The sequence below is a fragment of the Dasypus novemcinctus genome, chromosome 9 (genome assembly GCF_030445035.2).
Source record: "Dasypus novemcinctus isolate mDasNov1 chromosome 9, mDasNov1.1.hap2, whole genome shotgun sequence".
Classification (NCBI taxonomy): Eukaryota; Metazoa; Chordata; class Mammalia; order Cingulata; family Dasypodidae; genus Dasypus; species Dasypus novemcinctus.
This window is the reverse complement of record NC_080681.1, coordinates 31,626,474-31,647,480: the sequence shown is the minus strand read 5'-3', so window position 1 is coordinate 31,647,480 and position 21,007 is coordinate 31,626,474. Positions and strand designations below refer to the sequence as shown.

Genomic DNA, 21,007 nt, shown 5'->3' with positions numbered 1-21,007 from the left:
TTAACAATATTTCTTTGCTTAAAACAAGTTTTAAGGGTGTCTACTGATGTGATAAATTGATTGGCTGAACACATAAATGTAGATTATTGGGGCACTATTTCTTGTAATTTCAGAATGGTATAGTAAAAAGACAATCTTTTGGAATAAGAGAGAAAGATTTGGATTTGGGGAAACGGACTTTGGCCCAGTGGTTAGGGCGTCCGTCTACCACATGGGAGGCCCGCGGTTCAAGCCCTGGGCCTCCTTGACCCGCGTGGAGCTGGCCCATGCGCAGTGCTGATACACGCAAGGAGTGCCGTGCCACACAGGGGTGTCCCCCGCGTAGGGGAGCCCCACGCGCAAGGAGTGCACCCATAAGAAGAGCCGCCCAGCGCGAAGGAGGGAGCAGCCTGCCGAGGAATGGCGCCGCCCACACTTCCTGTACCGCTGACGACAACAGAAGCGGACAAAGAAACAAGACGCAGCAAACAGACACAGAGAACAGACAACCGGGGGAGGGGAGGGGAATTAAATAAATAAAAATAAATCTTTAAAAAAAAAAAAGATTTGGATTTGAATCCTGACTTTCATATTTTCTAGGTGTACAACCTGTACAATTGACTCACAGGCTTGTGTGAGGTTTTAAAAGGATCACAAAATTAAAGGATCTCACATGTGAAAACACCCAATCATAGCACATACTTAGAACTCAGAAAAATCTTAGTTCATTTCCTTTTTATCAACACATTTTACCTTTCCAGAATTAAAAGTCCTAATTTTGTTTTTATCTCCTAAATCAAAAAATGAGATGCCTGGAGGAATTAAATTATCTCAAGCATTTTCATTAAAGTTTTTCAAATATTTTGTTTGCAATCTTTTTAAAATGGTAGAATAAGGACTCCTGTGAAATTTATAGCAAAAAATTTTATTCAATAACATAAATTATTATTGTATCATTTATTCTCCTATACCTCATCCAACTCCACAGATTTTTTTCTTAATCTACAGTTCTCTGATCCATCCACATCTCCACTGCCACTATGCTTGCATGAACTGCCATTATTTCTTTTCTGAGTCACCTACCGCATTAACTTCCTAATGATTTCCCAACACCCAATCCCTTCCCATTCCAAATGTAGTGAATGAACATTCAAAACACAGATCTCATCAAGTCATTTCTCCGCTCAAAGCTCTTCTATAAGACAAGTGAGAAGCTGTCTTATGCTAATTCAAGGCTCAACATGAAATGTGGCTCCTTACCCACCTCTGCGGTATCATCTAGAGTCACGACTCCTGGCTCTCAACACAGATTCTGACTAAGGATCCATGTGATATATTCATATATTTTCTATTCTATCCCATGTAATTGTTTAAAGTGCTGGTTGCAATGTACCCAATTGGTTTCATACCCATAATGAGTCATGACCCTGTAGCTTGAAAAAAACTTCAATTGTTCAACTACGTTTGCCTAGAATACTCCTCCTCCACAATTTATTCATTTGAACTTGAGCTCAAAGATCATATCCTCAAAAATTCCTAGACCATTTATACCCCTATCCCGACAACAGCCATCAACACAGTAGCACAGACTCTCCTGTCAGATGCTCTACAGCACCCTGTATTTTTCATTATTGCACTTACCATGGTTCAAATAGATGATTCATGTCTTCCCATTTTACCTATAATCTCTAGAAAATGAAGACCATGTCTGTTTGCTAACCATGTTTCTCTGCTATCACACGGTACTTGGCATATGAGGGATAAACTGCTCAAAACTATTTGCTGAATGAATAATGAATGAAAGGCATTTTCTTAGAAAAAGTTTTTAAATCTGCCTCTAAAAATGACACCTTTCAAATAAAGCAAGGATATAAAGCAGAGTGAAGGCAAGATTACATGAAATTGATACTCTGTAACCCATGTCCCACAACAATGCAAGGTGTTTGTGGAGAGGTGATGCATGGAAATTCTGCACATTATGCATGACAGTTCTGTAAGTTCACATCTCTAATAAAATAATAATAATAAAAGATTATATAAGATTAAAATAAAAATTGGATTTCTATTATTGTGCCTCTTTCCGATTAAGAGAGTTCACCGATACTCCCTAGTAATCTATAGGCTGTGAGCAAGAAATATAGGACCAGAGAAATATTCCAGAAACTTAACTAACTTCATGAAAACTTACTAAGACGCTTCCAAGTGAAGTATGAACTTTGCAAACAGATTGTTGAGCAAAATTATTTCTGAAAATGTAATTTTTACATTTAGACTAGTTTCAAACCTATCTAATCCTTGAAATGCATACAAATTTTCTAAACTGAACCTAGGACAACTTTTTGAGCTCTATTATAATACCTAAAGCCATCACACCTGAACAAAAAAAAAAATGAAACAAAGCAAAATGAAACCTCAAGCACTTTCTTTGGGCAGTTCTTTTACAAATTAATTGAGAAGACAGTTAAGCAATCAAACCTTATCATTTTTCAAGCTAACTTAAAAAAGACACTCCAATGCTGAAAACTTTTAGTTAGTACATTAGAGAAGTGGTCATTGTCCCTGTAATGATAGTTACAAAAATTAAAGACAAATGTCCTAAGTTTCTAATAAAACAGTTCACTTACCTCAGCAAAAAAAAATTTAAGTAACTATGTTTCAAATTAATACCCTCAACTTGTGAAAAATGTTTCAAAAATGCTTAAATATTTTTAGTCAAGGCTAAAATAATCTGAAAAAAAGCATGAAAGGATTATAGGTTACCTCCCACCAGCACTATGCTGATTAATGTGTTAATTTTGTTATATATGTATATATATAATACACGTTTACTACATTTTATATTTCTAGCTGAAAAAGGAAACATTTCAATTGAAAAAAATGTTTAAAAAGGCATAGGCTTAATCCAAACTTTCATAAAATTAAACTACTATAATTAGAAGGTTTGGACAATATATACACTTTCCAAGATCACACACACTACTTCTCTTATGTGCCAAAATTAATACTCTCTAGTTGGTGGTAACCTAAAATGTATTTAGTAGCAGACTGCAACTGGCAATTTAATTAAATTAGCTAACAATGCATGGAAAACCCTTAGCACAGTGCCTGGCTCATCATGAAGACTCAGTAACTATTAGCCATCATTGCTAACAGTTGTTTTTAGCACCATTAAGGAATAAGATGTGATTTCAATGCTATCTGTAGATTGTGAGCAAGAAATATAGGACCACAAACTACTCCAGAAACTTAAATGACTTCAAGGAAACTTACTAAAAGTCTTCCAAGTGAAATATGAACTTTGCAAACAGAATGTTGAAATTTGTGAAACTCATTCTCGTGCAACTCTTCCACCTTCAACCGACATTAAAAACATGTATCACCCATTTATCAAAAGAACTCAGTATTAAACAGAAACTTACTGTGCAAAACTACTTTTCAGTATGTTCCAAATTCTAAGTAATATGTGCATTAAAATGTGAACACTAACTTCCCAGTACGTTTAAGTGTGGCTTTTCCAAGACTTCAGTGTGTTCTCTCTCTCAGATGGTCTTCCAGCACAGGTGCACCCACACGGGCACACACACCATCTACCAAATTTTCATTTAGGCACTGGGATGTCTAAGTGAAATGTAAAACAGCCCCCAAAAATCTGGACTTCAGTTTCTATCTTATTATTTATACCTAGGAAAAACTGTCAGTGCAGTTTTTGTTTGTATTACCACACAACTTCTGATTTAATAAGCATCTACTTAATGATGCTAAAAAATTAGAAGCGTTCATTTTGTAGGTCTTTGATTACATATTTTTAAGCACTAAGAAAAAAAACAGAATGGGTGGGGACATCAGAAACAGTTTTATCAAGAATATATAAAATAAGTGTAATTTCTAAAAGAAGGCATGCACTACTCACACACCTCATTCCTGGGCAGTTTGAACTCGCACGCTTAAAAACGAAGAAGCTGCCCAGCCTCCCACACCTCCGGAATGTCTAGCATGCCTGGCAGGCTGGGCTCTCTTTTGACAGCAAAATCACCCAAAGCCGAAGAGCACGTCCCTATCCCAGGATTTAAATATAAAAGGGAAGAATGGAGTAACAAAAAAGACCGCGGGCGACGATAGCAAGGGACCTGAGAGAGTCACGGAAACTAAAGGATAGGAAGGGGCGCTCAGCTCAGACCTTCAGCAGGTAACATTCTACCCTCCGAAAAGGTCATGAGGCCAGTTCCTCAAAAAAGCGTAAGAAAACATACAGAGGCCCGTTAGTCACTAGGGCTTCACCTTGAAACGTATCAGACTGAACTCACCCGTTAAAAAGAAAAAATTTAAAATGGTCAAACCCCAAACACATCCACAACTGATGTGGGACAAACCACTGAGGCTGAGGCCACCTCGGAACGAAACACTCCTTGTCAACTCAAAGGACACCAGCGAGAAGAATGCGCCAAGGAAACCCTAACACGCCTCCGGACTAGAACCCTCTAGGGTGAGAACTGCATTCAGGGCGGGTGGGAGGGAACCGGATCAGAGCAAAGCCCAGGCTCCACGGCGGTCAAGAGCAAAACTGCCTGGAGTTAAACGCCGACGCCGCCAATTACCAGTGGCCGTGCTTGGGCGGGTTTTTAACTTGTTTTCCCGTGTGGGAAACGGAGGAAACGATCACGGACCTGCGAGAGAATTAAGAGTTGATACATACATAAAGCTCTTACAACGGTATCTGGTCAGTAGTTAGCACTAAGGCTTTGCTTTTATTAAGATCCGCAGCAGCTGCTCCTCGCTCCTCCGTGCCAGCTTCTTCCGCGCTCAGCCCTCGCGCGGGTCCGACCTCTCCTCAAGGACCAGAACTTTTCTCGGCCACTGGCCCTGCCTTCGGGCCCCGGCCCCTCTCAGCCCTCAGCGGACCACCGCGTGGCGCGCCCGGACCCAGGACCGCAGCCCGCGGGCGGCCGCTAAGAGGGACCCCGCCCCGAGCTGCCGCCCAAACTCACCGCGGCGCTCCATGCCGGGGCCGCGCGCCGCCGCCCGACGAGCGCCCGCGGCCGCCCCCGACGCCCCGCCCCCGACGCCCCGCCCCCGACGCCCCGCCCCCGACGCCCCGCCCCCGACGCCCCGCCCCCGACGCCCCGCCCCCGACGCCCCGCCCCCGACGCCCCGCCCCCGACGCCCCGCCCCCCGACGCCCCGCCCCCGACGCCCCGCCCCCCGACGCCCCGCCCCCCGACGCCCCGCCCCCCGACGCCCCGCCCCCCGACGCCCCGCCCCCCGACGCCCCGCCCGTTAGCCCGCGCTCGGGGGGCGGGGCCCACCCGCAGGAGCGGCGGCCGCCGGCTCCCCACAGCCGGTTAGCCCCGCGCCGCGCCGCAGTCAGCTGTGCCCCCGCTGCACTCTGCTCCCCAACACGCTCAGACGCGTTGGCTGCCGCTGTGGCTGGCAGCAGGGCAGGTGGAGCGACCTTAGCAACAAGTCACCTGACGGTCAGAATTGGCTAACACGCGTTTCTCAGATGAGCAATCGACATTTCTTTCGACGACCTTCTTCCTCTCTCACCTACCCCCTTAAATTTTTTAAAAATAAAAGTTCCCAGGGAGCTAAAGTCTAACACAGGCCTGGTTCAACTCCTTTTCCACCGAAATAGATTAACGCACCATGGACCCTCACCATGAAAACCAATGGTGCCCCAGAAATGAAGCAAACCATTGAGAGGAAAAGAGTACCCAGGCCAGGGAAGCGGATGTGGCCAAGTGATTGGGCACCTCCTTTCCACATGGTAGGTCGCAGGATTCAGTTCCCGTGCCTCCTAAAAAGAAGACAAAGCACACAACGAACAGACACAGAAGAGCAGACAGTGAGTGCAAACAAGGGGTCAGGTGAGAGGGAGAAATAAATATTAATAAAGAAAATCTTTAAAAAAAAAACAGTCCCCAAGCCAAAAGGGGGCCAAAGCAACACAACCCTGATTAAATCACAAGGTTTTCAAAAGGAATGTGAGAAAGTTGCTCAACCTCAAACTCTCTTAAATCTATCTTAAAATATATTATGCTATTTTACCAACCACACCCCTCAATAAAGAGGACTGTGTACCTGATTAAAGTGGAAATCAATGTCACCAACTTCAATCCTCGAACGCTCAAATGGTCCTGATGGGAAGATGGAAAAGTATGGTGTAGAGGTGGTGTTAGGATAGACAGGAAGGAATACATATGCAAGAAGGAGAGAAAATGGAAAAGGAAAGACAAAGGTGTGAGAAAGGGAGAGAGAGACCAGTGGGAAACAGAAAAAGAGAGGGAAAAACCAAAAGTCAAACAAGACGAAGAGAGATGCAGAGACAAGAGGAGGCAGAGAACAAGAAAACAAGATGGAGACAGAGAAGTGACTAAAGAAAAACAGACTGCACCAACAGAGAAGGAGAGGAACGCCTCTCACACACTATAACAGTTCTGGGAAGTGAAGCTAATCAGGATAAATACGACAACCCAGTACACCTTCGTTACCTTGGTTCCATAATTATTTTTCTAACTTAATTTTTAAAAACTTACCCATTAAGACTTACATATAACTGTAGTAAGGTCAAAAGCAAGAGAAAAAATGAAGACACCTAAAAACCAAACACTCCTTCTCACCCCAAAAGAGGAGAATGATGCAACTTATACTCTCACCATGGAAACCACTGATGACTCTAAACTGAAGGGCACCAATGAGGAGAGAGAAAAAGGATTCTAAAGACCAAGGAGGGTGGGGGAAGAGCAACTGTCAGGGCACTCAAGGGAGGAAAGTCTGTCTCTCAAATCTGCTCTGGGATATTCTCAAGACCCTCCCAACCAGATCCACAACTTCCCTCTAATACCATCCCTCCCACTACACAGGTATTACCTGTCTCAGGGCTAACCTAACTCCTTTTTTTCCCAAGTGACATTTTGATTAACTGAACCCGCTAGTCGATTAATTGGTCAGGGCATGGCAGAGAGCAGGCCTTCAATGAATATAAGGCGACTAAATCATAAGCGAATTGTGGGAGAGAAATTTAGGAAAGTCTACAATCTAACTCTCCATAAGTCATTAAAAATCTATTAAATATGATTTGTCATCTCCATCCCTTTCTTAATAAGAAAGATGATCACATTTCAATATTTCTCAAAATCATAGCATTTTTAAAAGGATTTCTTTTTGAATACAGAAGAATTACCATAAACTATCTGCTATCTGGGACCCAGGAGCTCAGTCATTAGGCAGAGGAATAGTCAGACCAAAAAAGAAAGTACAATATCTTTACCCAAACACACTTGCGCCAAAACTATCCCGCTAAATCAGATAATTTCTTCCCAGTAAAGATTCCTGATTAAAAGTCTCAGTGGAACCTGTAGCAACTGACCTCATATGTGGTGAGGAGATGGTGCATTTTGGGGGGAAGGTGGACAGCCAGAAAGGTTCACACAGGAGGGAAGTGGGGAAAGGAGGAGGGAAGAGAGGAGGTAAAGAAGCAGGGCAAAGGAGGTGTGAAGAGAAGAGAGAAAAGGGGCATTGGCTGAATACAGAAAACCAGCAACAGATACAGAGTAAGAGGGAGGCAAAGAGAGCCAAGAGGACAGAGACCACAAAAAAGAGACTGGGGGGAGAGGAGGAGAGAAAGGGAGAAAGAAGAGGAGGAAGGAGAGAGAGAAGATGGGATATAGGCAGGAGGAAAGCAGGGAAGGAGAAAAAGAGAAACCATTTACACATCAAGGGGAGAGGAACATCTCCCACACTTTTGAATCTATGCAGGAAAGAGTTCAAGTGAAGAGAAACCAATTTAGTGGCTCTAAGATTGTTTGGAAAAGATAAATATGAGCACTCTAAGCCCCTTAGCTACTTGAGATCCACAAATGATTTTTCACACTGAACTTAAATAAACTTACCCCCTTCAAACTCCAAACACATATGTACAAAGGACAAATACACTGATAAGAGAAAGGCTACCTCAACACCAAATGCAACTTTGAATCCTACTGGAGGAGGAAGATGCAGCATGGATGTTCACCATGGAAACTGTTGATGATGCAAAAATGAAGGAAACCAATGGGGAAAGAGGAAGGAATTCAGAAAGCCAAGGAGGGCAGGGCAACCCTCAGGGGTTTCCAGGGAGGAAAGTCTGCCCCTCAGATCTGCTCTGAGTTATTCTCAAGACCCTTCCCACCAGATCCACCTCCAAACCTCTCAAAAGATTCAGTTATTGTACATATGACCTGACACAGAGCAGGTCCTTGATGAATTTTAGACAGTTAAATTATAAGTGAGGTTATGTCTTTCAGAAGTCTCTCAATCTCAAATCCCCTTTTAAATTTCTTAAGAAAATGGATTATCTGCCATCTTCTCTACCCCTCTTCACTAGTAAAGAGGATGGTAATATTTGGAAACATTCTCAAAAATGGTAGTTCACTTTTAAATTAAAAGTTATTTTATTAATTCCCCCCAACATGTATTTTGTTTAAAGAAATAAGATATCATACAAATAAATTTCAAGAATGAAAAGTACATTATTGCAACAATACTCTTCTGCAAGTTCAAAATTCTTAGTTGATAATAAAACATAGTTTTTAAAAAATAAAGACATAAACCATCAGAGTGTTTCTTGAAGTCCAGCATGTTAAAATGCTATCTGACAAGGTGCATAGAAACCTGTCTGGAAGCAACATATAATTGAAAAACTACCTGTGCAGTTTTTACATTATTTTCAATGTATCTAGAATTTTTTTCCTTTCCAAACAAATTCATATCGTCTAAAAGTTGCTCTTGAGTCAGCCATTCTGTGCAACCTCAACTTGTATATTGCCATTCTGTGCAACCTCAACTTGTATATTGCTAAAATCTTCATGTGTTCTCTTCAAACTGTCTGAGGTAGCAGACTGAACAGATTCTGATCTTTCTGCATTGTTAATTTTTTTAGGTAGGTGTTTTCATATTCCCAAAGTTGATTCTGTCATATAGGCAGCTTGCTTTTTTTCACAGCAGAGCACAGACCTAAAAACAACCTGGGTACAATTTCCTTCATCTCTGGCATCATGGTCTAAGTCCACTCCCCCACATCTTTGCATTGTGGAAGGGAGGGGGACTCCAGCTTCTTACCCTCCAACATCCCAGTCCTTGGGCCAGGGTGTATGTTGGGAGAGCAAGTCACCAGGCAGCCACTGGAAGGTGGTCAGGTGGCCTGGAGGACTGGTGGGCAGGAGAGCAGACAGGGAATGACTTCCTTTTTTTTTTTTTTTAATTTTTTTGGGGAGAATGACTTTCCGCACACAGACCTAGGGTCCTGGTGTATGCCTGGGCTGCAGCACCCCAGTGCCTTACAGGGTAGAGGAAGACTGGCAGCTCCTACTAGCAGAGGTTTGGCAGCTACTAGCTCCCCAACTGTCTCTGGCCGCTCAGGCATGAGTCCTACCTCTTCCCCTACTTCCCTGCTGTGAAGAATTGTCATCAAAGGAGAGCTGTCTGGCATAAAGGGACACACAGATTTGGCATAGGAAAACCAGGTGAAACACTCCACACCAGTGTCCTAGCATGTGCCTCAGACTGTCTTTTATAAACAAGTTAGCTAATTTGATACCAATAAATGTTTCTGACTAAAGTAGCTTGTTACCAATGTTAGGGGGAAAAAGAATTTTTTAAAAATCAAGACAAAGTTCCTAAACTTAAAGCTTCTGTCTAGATGCTGGCTCAATACCAATCCAAGACTTTATAGTAATAACTTTTTTTTTTTTTTGGTAAAGATTTATTTATTTATTTAATTTCCCCCCCTCCCCTGGTTGTCTGTTCTTGATGTTTATTTGCTGCGTCTTGTTTCTTTGTCTGCTTCTGTTGTCGTCAGCGGCACGGGAAGTGTGGGCGGCGCCATTCCTGGGCAGGCTGCTCTTTCTTTTCATGCTGGGCGGCTCTCCTCACGGGCGCACTCCTTGCGCGTGGGGCTTCCCCACGCGGGGGACACCCTTGTGTGGCACAGCACTCCTTGCACGCATCAGCGCTGCGCATGGCCAGCTCCACACGGGTCAAGGAGGCCCGGGGTTTGAACCGCGGACCTCCCATATGGTAGACGGACGCCCTAACCACTGGGCCAAAGTCCGTTTCCCAGTAATAACTTTTAATAATACTATGATTAGGAAAATATAACAATACTGCCCAGAATGGGCCTGGTGCACTTTTATGCCTGTTAAAATCCCACTCATGAACCTGCCCAGACCAAATGCCTTTCTTGTTCTGAAGCCTGCTTATTTTCTATACTGATATTCAACCTCCCTTTTGCACTTTCAGAGAGCACTGAATATAGTTTTATGGAGGTCTTTGTGGTACCCTCTGCCTTGTGCCACATTAGTGTTGTGGATTTGCCCTTACTGGAGTCTAATAAGATTTTCAGCACTGGATACCTAGCACAGTATCTGGAATAAACGAAGCCCTGTATTTTAATAAATACAGTAAAGATGACAAGTAGCACATAACTGAAAATACTTCCAGGGTGCACTAATGCTATGATATTGCTCACTTAGCACTAATCCCTAGGATCCAAAGCTGTGGCTGCAGAAACCACATACCTAGAGCCAGGGCTGTCCCAGCTGTCCAGTCCCCCAAGGGGATGGTACAGACGATGAAAGTGGATACTCCACAGGGGAGACCAGCCCTGCATGACAGCACAGGAGACAGGGGCTCTTCCTCTCAGCCACAGTTGTATTTCAGGCCTCTTGCAGAGAGAGAAATATATAAATAGAACAAATACTCCTGTTCTGGTGAAACTTATGCATAACACACAAAGCTCTTCAAAACCCAAATGTTCCTGCACCATCATTGATGCATGATAAAAACCAAGAATATCTCAGATGTAAAACCCTTCTAAGCCCCAGAAGATCCCTGAGAGCAAATGGAGACATTTAGAAAACTAACAGTCCTCACTTTGGTTAGAGAAGGGATGGGGGAGGACAGAACAGCTGTCAAGGAGCAGGCAGGCAATGGAGGCCTCTTGGAGTCTGCCTCCCAGGCAGTCCCTCTCTACAGAAGAATTCCAGCTTGGACATGAAGCCATGGCATCCTGGAACCTCCACTGAACTGATGAATCTAGTCACTGAGCATCAGTGGCTGGTAACATCACAAGGTACACAACCTAATGCTATTTGTTCGACAGCAAAGAACACTCCACCACCTATGAAGTAATCTTGCAAAAAAAGTGAAGCCTAAATTTGATCAAGCCTCTAGACCAGGGTGATTCTGCGCCCTAAAGGACATTTGACAATGTCTGGAGACATTTCTTATTGCAACTGTGGAGGGATTTCTACTGACCTCTAGTGGAGCTAAGGTCAGGGATGGTGGTTAATACCTTACACTCACAGGAGAGTTTACTTCCCCTCACCCCCTCCCCATATGCAACCAGCAAAGAATTATGGGGCCCAAAATGATCAATAGTACCAAGGTTGAAAAACTCTGTTCTAGATGCAACTACCACCAATATAAAGGATAAAGAAACATGTTAAATTACAGCACGGGATGTGCCCCAGCAAAATCTAGACAGCGGGCAATTTTATAGGATAAACAACAAACAAATTTAAGGAAAAAAGATAGAAAGAAAATCTCTAGACAAAAAGTCCTTAGAACAAATATCAAGTGCAGGAATAAATGGGACTCCATTGTAAACAACTAGAAAACTGAACAAAATTTATAATAATGTTTTGAGACATTAGACTACAGAGAGTACTGGGCTGTCTGTCATCCCTGATAGATGAAGCTTCAAAATAACTTTTTAAAATTTTATAAATTTCTTTAAAACAAAATCGGTGTTTAGAAAACAAAAGTAATAATGTATTGTGTCATTTATAACACAGGTAAAAGTAAAATATATAACAATAACTCAAGTAAGGAGGGGGGAAACAGTAAGGGTCTTACGTTATTTGTGAAGTAGCATAATACTATTTGCAAGTAGACCATGGTGAGTTAAAGATTCACATTGAAAGCCAATAGCAGGAAGCAAATGTGGCTCAAGCAACTGGGCACCCGCCTTCCACATGGGAGGTCCCAGGTTCAGATGTGGCTCAAGCAATTGGGTTCCATCTCTCACAGGGGAAGGCCTAGGTTTGGCTTCCAGTGCCTCCTGCGGAAGATGAACGGACAATGAGCAGACAGACAAGGGAGCCATGGGGTGGGGGGGAGGATAAATAAAAATTTTAAAAATGAAAAACTTATTAAAAAAGCCAATAGTAGACATAACTGGAATTTCATCCTATCAATTTAAAAGAAGGCAGAGAAGAAGAAAAAAAGACAAAGGACAGATAAGACAATTTAAAAAAGAGCAAGATGATATACTTAAAGACAATTATATCAATAATTACATTAAATATAAATACTCTAAACACCCCAATAAAAAGGCAGAGATTGAAAGACTGGGTTAAAAAGTGAGACCCAATTATATACTGCCTATAATAAACAGATTTGAAATATAAAGACACAGATAGATTGCAAGTCAACGGGCAGAAAAGAAGTACACCATGCAAATATTAATCATGAGAAAGCTGAAGTGGCTCCATGATATCAGACAAGGAATTTTTTACCAAGTATAAAGAACATTTCATAATGACAATTAAGCCAAGTAATCATAAAGACGTAAGATCCTAAAAGTGTGTGCACCTAAATATAAAACTTCAGAATATATAAAGCAACTGACAGAACTGAAAAGAAAAAGAGACAAATTCCCAATGACAGCTGAGATTTCAACAATCTTCTCTAAGTAACTGATAGGACAAATGATAGAAAATCAGTAAGGATACAGAAGACCTGAACAACATTATCAACCAACTTGACCTGATTGACATTTATAAAGAATTCTACCCAATAACAGCAGGATAACACATTCTTTTCAAATGCACATGGAATAGTCATTAAAACAAAACATATGGAACCATAAAACTAATTCCAAAAAAGTTAAGAGGAGTAAAATTATACAGATTATGCACTCTAACCAAAACAAATTAAATCAGAAATCAATAATAGAAAGATATCTGAATACCCCCACCCCCAGATATTTAGAAATTATGAAACATGCTTTTAAATAATCCATGGGTCAAAGATGAAACTAAAAAGAGCATTTGAAAATATTTTTAACTGAATCAAAATGAAAAATGAAAACACAACCTATTAAAATGTGTAGTTTACTCAGTTAAAGCAGTGGTTACAGAGAAATAACCACCATAGATGGCTTACTTTAAAAAAGAAGGGTCCACTAAAATCAATCATCTAAGCTTCCACTCTTCCACTCTGAAGCTAGAAAACACAGAGCAAATTAATTCCAAAGTAAATAAAAGGAAGGAAATAATAAAAGTAAATATCAGTGATATAGAAAACAGACAATAGTGAAAAATCAATGGAATCAAAAAATTGGTTCTTTGAAAAGATCAATCAAATTAATAAAAATCTATCTAGACTGATCAAGAGAAGAGAGAAAACACATATTACTAATAGTGAAAAATCAATGGAATCAAAAATTGGTTCTTTGAAAAGATCAATCAAATTAATAAAAATCTATCTAGACTGATCAAGAGAAGAGAGGAAACACATATTACTAATATCATGAATGAAGGTCCCAGAGATGGTAAAAGAATAATAAGAAATGTTATGAACAACTTTATGCCACGAAATTTTACAACTCTGAAAAAAATGGAAAAAAATCCTTCAAAGATAAATATTATCAAACCTACAATAAACATAAAATTGGAATAGCCCTGTATGTATCAAAAAAACTAAACACATGATCTAAAACTTGCCACGAAGAAAACTAGAGACCCACATGTCTATCCTTGTGAAATCTAGCAGACCAGATAAAAGAATACCATTCCTACACAAAGTCTCAGAAAATAGAGGAGGCATGAATGCTTCCCAATTCAGTTCTATGAGGTCAGAATTACCTGAAATGAAAACCAAAGACATTACAAGAAAACAACAGAATAATTCCTTAACAGAGTATTAGCAAATCAATCCAACAATATATAAAGAGGGCAATGCATGATGACCAAGTGGGATTCATCCCAAAGATACAAGCTTAATTTAACATTCAATGGAGAAATACAATCATCTCAATAGACAAAGAAACAGCATCTGACAAAATCCCATGCCCATTCATGATTAAAATAGCAATCTAAAAACTTTAGGGAATTCCTTCAACCTTATAAACTACACCTACAAAAATTAACAGCTAACATCACAGTTAGTGATGAAAGACAATTTTTTGTGTTTTTTCCCCCTTAAGATCAGGAACAAGGCAAGGATGTCCAACATCACCGCTTCTATTGAATATTGTTACTGGAGGTCTTAGGTTGCACAAGAATACAAAAGAAAGAAATAAAAGGCATCCAGATTGGAAAGGAAAAAAGTAAAACTTTATTCAGAAACAACACATATGTGTATCTAGAAAATCTTAAGAAACCTATAAATAAATGAATATAGCAAGGCCACAGAATACAAGTTCAGTATACTACAACCAATTTTATTTCTACATATAGCAACCAACAATTAGAAAATGACATTTTAAAGATCAATAAAATTTACAGTAGCATCAAAAAATGAGAAATTCTTTGGGATAAATTTAACAAAATATGTGCAAGATCATAAACTGAAAATTACAAAACACTACTGCAAGAAATTAAGGAATTGGATAAATGGACAGGCAAACCATGTTCAGGGACGGGAAGAGTTAATATTAAGACATCAATTTACCCCAAATTATCTATAGTTTCAAGTAATCCCTAACAAATCCTTGCAGACTTTTTTGTACAAACTGACAGACTGAGTCTATATTAAATTGTAAAAGATCTAGAATAACCAGAACTATTATGAAGAGAACCAAGTTAAAGGCTTACATTACCTGACTTCAAGACTTACTATAAAGCTAAACTAGTCAAGACAGTATGTATTGGTATAAAAAGAGGTATATAGATCAATGGACGAGAATAGAGTTCAGAAAATAGGCCCACATATATGAGGTTAATTGATTTTCAACATAGGTGCCAAAGGAACTCAATGGAGTTACTTTCCATAAAAGGTGCTGAAATAACTTGATATCCATATGGGGAAAAAAAATTAACCATGCTCTTAGTTCACAGCATACCCCAAAATTAACTTGACATGTAACACAGACCTAAACAAGACACTAAAATTATCAATTTTTTAGATTCAGAGATAAGAAGGGTGAGCTGCCTATTTGGGTAAATGAAGGTTTGTGCGGTTTTTTTTTAACACAGCCAGGCCAACTCATTTATGTATTGTTACAGCTGCTTTTGAGCTATAATATCTGAGTTGAGTAGTTGGGATGGTATGGCCTGAAAACCTAAAATATTTACTACCTGGTCCTTTAAGAAAAGTTTTCAGGATCTTTTTCTAAAAGAGCACATTTTCTAAAAGAAAATCTAGGAAATAATTTCTGAGGACACAAAAAATGGGAACCATTAAAATAAAAAAGTTTTTAAAAAGCAGCGGTAAACTGGACTTCATAAAAATTTCAAACTCCTGCTCTTTGAAAGAGTTAAAAATGAAATGCAAGCCAAAAATTAGCAGTAAATATTTGACAAAGGACTTGTACCCAAATTATATCAAGAATTCTTACAAATGAATAATAAGAAAGCAATACAATTAAATAATGAGTAAAGTATGTGAACAGACACATGACGAAAGATATATAACTGGGCAATAAGCACATGAAATAGTGCTCAACATCATTAGTATCAGGAAAAAGCACATTTAAACCACAATGAGATACCATTAAATACCCACTAGATTTTTAATGTTAGCTTGTCAGAAATACTGAATGTTGGTGAGGAAGTACAGCAACTTTAACTATCATACATTGCTGCTATACACAAGGTCCAGAACCACTTCGGAAAACAGCCTGACAGTTTCTTACACAGTTAAATATACATTTACTACATAAACCAGCAATTCTACACTTTTATGTACCCTAAAGAAATTAAAGCATACATTCACCCAAAACTTATACACAAATGTTCTTACAAACTTTTTTCCATGATAGTCAAAAACGGGAATAAACCCAAATGTCCAACAGATAAAAGGATAAACAAATTGTGCTATATCCTTACAATGGAATATTACTTAACAATTAACTACTTAACAGTAAGTATCCAGGATACAGCAAAAATCATGGATGAATCTCAAAAGCATTATGCTAAATAAGTTAAGCCAGGCGCAAAAGATACAAACTATGTGATTCCATTTACATGAAATTCTAGAAAAGATGATCCCAATCTTTGGTGACAAAAAGCTTATTAACAGTTGCCTGGGACCGGGGGCGGGGTGCTGTATGTGTATGTGTATGTGTGTGTGTGTATGTGTGTGTGTGTGTGTGTGTGTTGGGGAAGTGGGGGAAGGATTACAAATGAGCTTAAGCGAACTTTTTGGAGTGATGGAATAGTTAAATCATTGTGGTAGTCATTACATGGGTGCATACATTTTGGAAACTCATTCAAAAGCTTTGCTTAAAAACAAAGCATTTTATTATATTTAAATTATACCTCAATAAATTATATGTATGTGTATATGTATGTATATCATAGAAATTTCATTGTGTGGCCCTTATCTGAGTCCTGAATCAAACAAACTTTAAAAAAACAGTATGACCTATTAGGAAATTTTATTGAATACTACCTGGATATTTGATAATGGCAATAGCATTATATTTAAAAGGCAATCTTATTATTTTGGAAATATATTCTGATATATTTATGGATGAAATTATATGATGTCTGGGATTTGCTTCGAAAAAACGAGGAGGATACAGTGTGGGTATAGGTAAGACATGACTGATCATGAGTTGTTAATTTTTGAAACTTGGGTTGGATAAATGGGAGTTCATTATACTATCCTGCCTATTTTCATTATGTTTGAAATTTTCCATAATAAAAAAGTTGTTTGCTTGTTTTAAAGAATTATCTACCCCCATCTCCCCATCAGACCTATCATTTTCTTTGCCCTCTGCTCCCCCTATTTTCCTAGCACAGCATACAAGTCATGTGTTTCAGAGTTGATCAAATCCTATATTCCCCTAAAAGTCACTTTCAGAAAACAGAATCATTTGAAAGCCAACCAGCTACACACAAATCCAACACATTATGCACAAATCTGACATGATACTGGTGCTTAGTGAATATTAGATAAATAAATCATAAGTAAACTTATGGGAGGTTATGCTTGAAGAGTCCCTCATAGTTAACCCTCTTCCCTAATACTTTTCAAAATATATTAAATATCTCCCAACTTTTTCATCCCCTTCCTTCGATAGGACTATAGTATTTGAAAACTTTCTCAAAGACAAATAACCAAACATTTTTTAAGACAAAAAAAATTCTTATCTAGGGAGGCAGTATCATCAAATACCTGCTTTGTGAAACAAGTGATTCATTTAAATCAGAGTAAAATTCAAATCCTACACACACACACACACACACACACACACAAACAAACCAAACAAACAAAATCTTCATCTCATCTAACATTACCGTTCTGGAGATAAGGTGGGAAATTTTAAAAAATATAAATAAATCCTTCAAAGCTTCAAAGCAAAAAAAACACAGAAACGGGAGCAATAAGGCACTGGTATGTATTACACATAACCAATAACTGTTCCGAAGGGCCCTGGTATCTTCTGTGATTTTTTTTTTTTTTTCTGAGATACCGGGACCAGGGATTGAACTTCTGAGCTATACCAGCTTGCCTGTGTTGGGATTTTTTTTGGTTTGTTCATTTTGTTTTTAGGAAGTATCCAGGATTGAACTTGGGACCTCGTACGGGGGAAGCAGGCTCTTCAACCATTTTAGCTACATCCACTCTCTTTCTGTGATTATTAAAATCATTCTCTTCAAGCTCACACACAACACTTCTTTCAAGAAGACTTTCCATTCTCTCCACTGAAAATATATCATCTCTCCACTTTCTCATAAGGTATTCAGCATACTTCTTTTGGGGAACTCAAGTTATTATGCCTTGGGCTCTGCTTATTCGGTTGTCTATTTCTACCCAGTAGATCAAAAGGTTCTACACGACCCTCTAGCAGAGTGGGATCACACAAAATTTTCTGAGTGAATGCTGAATGAATCACCAAACAACCCAGGAATGAAAATTTTCCCAGTGAGCCTTCCCAGCATGAGCTTTTCAATGTGGAACTAACTCCTAGGACCAAAAGCAGAGTCTGCAGGAGCCCACATTCCTAGGTCAAGGGCTTTCCAACAGATTTCTGTGTGAGGTGGCAACTTTCTGTGTGAGATTACAAAGTGAAGGTGCTGACAATTTAGTTGGATCTTCTATTTTAGGGAGGTGAGGGAAACTGAAACATCCAACCACCATAGATTAGCTGGACAGTGACAATTTCATTACTACCTGGGTCTATCTCACTTTCTTCAAATTCACTCAGACTCTCAGAACCATGAAACCAAATGTATGATAAAGCTAAGGAAGCTTAAACTTCAGGATTCTTCACTTGCATAGTTCCTACAATCAGGAAGCATTTCTAAGTGTGCATTTCTGGCAAAATGCCAAAAGAAATTTCAAAAGAAAGGGATCTAAATCTCCAAGACTCCCATAATTTGTTGTGCTTCTTTACTCTATAAATATTCACTTTCATATCTAATTTTGAATTCTTTTTCTTAGAGAAGGGAAAAAAAAAACTGAATAAGTTAGTGAAGCTAATTCTCAAAGAAGAGGGAAGGAAAAGGTAAATGTGGAACAAAAGGTTCCTTGGCTGTTTCAGCTGTCCCACAGTCTTGCAACTTCGACAAAATATTCCCTAACATTCCATAAAGATCCACTTTTAGAGGACAGAGGTTGTCAAGAATCCAAGAAAGGGAAGTTGGAGGGGATGGTCTCTAAAGAGGGGTGGTGGTGAAAAAGTAATATAGACTGTACTTTTCAGAAGGGCTGAGACTTAGCTCCTCTGTTTCGGCTAAAGCTAGGCCCTCTCCTCAAGTACTGGAGTTTTCATCTTAGTGTCCTGGGACATCCAGGAGAACAAACTCACAGAGACGTGCTCTCCTTGCAGGAGCTGCAGTCTCTGGCCTCTCAGTTCCTATTTTTCAAGGTACAGAAATTTGCCCTTAGGGAAGAAGGCTGGGAAGGAGTGGATGGGTCTGAGGCTGAAGGAGAGGGGGTGTAGACAGGAGACACGGGGTGGGGGGGGGGGAATGGAGAGAGAGAGCGATCGAGACGCACCATAGAGGGTCACGGGGAGAGAAGGGGAAAGAGGGTGGGTTTTGGGGTACCTTTAGGTCTCGCGCCCCTCCCCCCTCCAACAAATAACCTGGATTAAAGTGAGGGTGAGGAGGTCAGGTAAGAAGAGGTAACTATGGAACACGACATCTCCCACTTTATCTCAGCCTTTGCACTTGTTAGACTGATCTCAGAAAACGTCACCCAACTCCCAAAAAGGGCCCCGAGAGAGGAAGACGAAGTGAAGACCCAGTAAAGGAAACCAACAGGAAAAGGATAAAGGAGCGCCTGAATTCCACACGCGGCCGGGGAGGTCGGGAGGCCACCCAGCGGAGGGGGCTGCGGGTCGCCCGGGGAGGCCCTGGAACCCGAGGAGAGGCCGCCCCGCCCGCCTCTCCTCCGCGGCCCCTCTCCGGGCGCTCGCGGCGACCGCACAGCCCGCTCCTCGGCTCCAGCCTCTCAGCGCTCCGCCCTCGCCTGGGTCCGACCTCTCCCCGAGGACCAGAACTTTTCTCGGCCCCTGGCCTTGGCCTTCGGGCCCCGGCCCCTCTCAGCCCGCAGCCTCCTCCGCGCGGGACCACCGCGTGGCGCGCCCGGACCCAGGACCGCAACTGGCGGGCGGCCGCTGAGAGGGACCCCCGCCTCGAGCCGCAGCCCCGCACTCACCGCGGCGCTCCATCCCGGTCCCGGGCGCCGCCGTCCGACGAACGCCTACGGCCGCAGCCGCCACCGAGGGCTGGAGCTCGCCGCCCCCATCCCCCACGGCCCGCGGACGCCCGGCCAAGCCACAGCCGCCGCCCCTGCAGCTACCGCCACGACCGCGCCAGCCACGGCCCGCCCCGCCCCCGGGCCTCGCGCTGCCCGCCCGCCCCGCCCCCTGGGGACCAGCCCATTGGCCCGCGCTCCCGGGGGGCGGGGCTCGGGGCCCACCCGCAGCAGGGGCGGCTGCCAGCTCTCCCGCGCTCGTTAGACCCGCGTGGCGCTGGCTGTCAGCTACGCTGCAGCTTGCACGTTGATCCCCCCACCTTGCAAGACGTGTTAGCCGCCTATGCGGCTTGCAGCAGGACAGGTGGAGCGAACCTTAGTAACAAGTCACCTTTTGCACCTTCCAGCAGGTCCTCCAAACTTGTTTAAGTGAACATTCCTCAGGTATGAACTCCTTCCAGCCAGTAATCTGGTCTTCAACTTGTTTAATTGACCTTTCTCCCGCTCCCCTTCTCCCTATAGAAACAAAAATACATTTTGTGCCTAGTTTTAAAACTACTCCCTTTTAATGTACCATTTTGTGTGATCTGTGTATCTTTAAAAAATAAAAAGATTTTGTAAAGAAAAACATCAGGAAAAAAAACTGCTCCCATTCTTTTCTTTTATTGTCATTTTCAGAAAACTAAACTACTCAAAACAACAACTATTATGTACAGGACCTGACACATGAAAGGTGCTCAATACAAACTAGTTGAATGCCGGTCCCTCTAAACTTCCCTTCATGCTACTTACTTCTTACCATTAAATGCTCCTTGAGTAATATGACTCATCAATACGGTGAAGGGAGGGGGAAAAAACTAAACTAAATTAAAGCACTTCGTAGATGTTGGATCAGTAATACATCATGTATGAAAAAAGTACAGCATTACTTTTGAATAGTTAGAATAGTATTAGTAATACTAACAAATCTACTAAGAACAGCCTTCCTATGATCTATGCTGACACATAGCAGGCACTCCATGAATATTAACTGAGTGAATGGGTGAGTACGTTTTGAAAAAATCTCTCAATCTCATCCCCCCTTAAATCTTTTTCAAAATAAATATCTGTCATATTCT

General features: G+C 41.2%; 1 non-coding gene across 1 annotated transcript in view; it reads right to left on the bottom strand.

The window, feature by feature from the left end:
• The window catches only part of LOC101421019 (uncharacterized), a 29,504-nt gene extending 9,515 nt beyond the window's left edge, over window positions 1-19,989 (bottom strand). Inside the window, exon 1 of the transcript XR_011649630.1 lies at window positions 19,851-19,989. This is a non-coding gene — a transcript (uncharacterized protein). The remainder of the gene's footprint in view (window positions 1-19,850) is intronic.
• Between the last annotated feature and the right edge of the window lie 1,018 nt (window positions 19,990-21,007).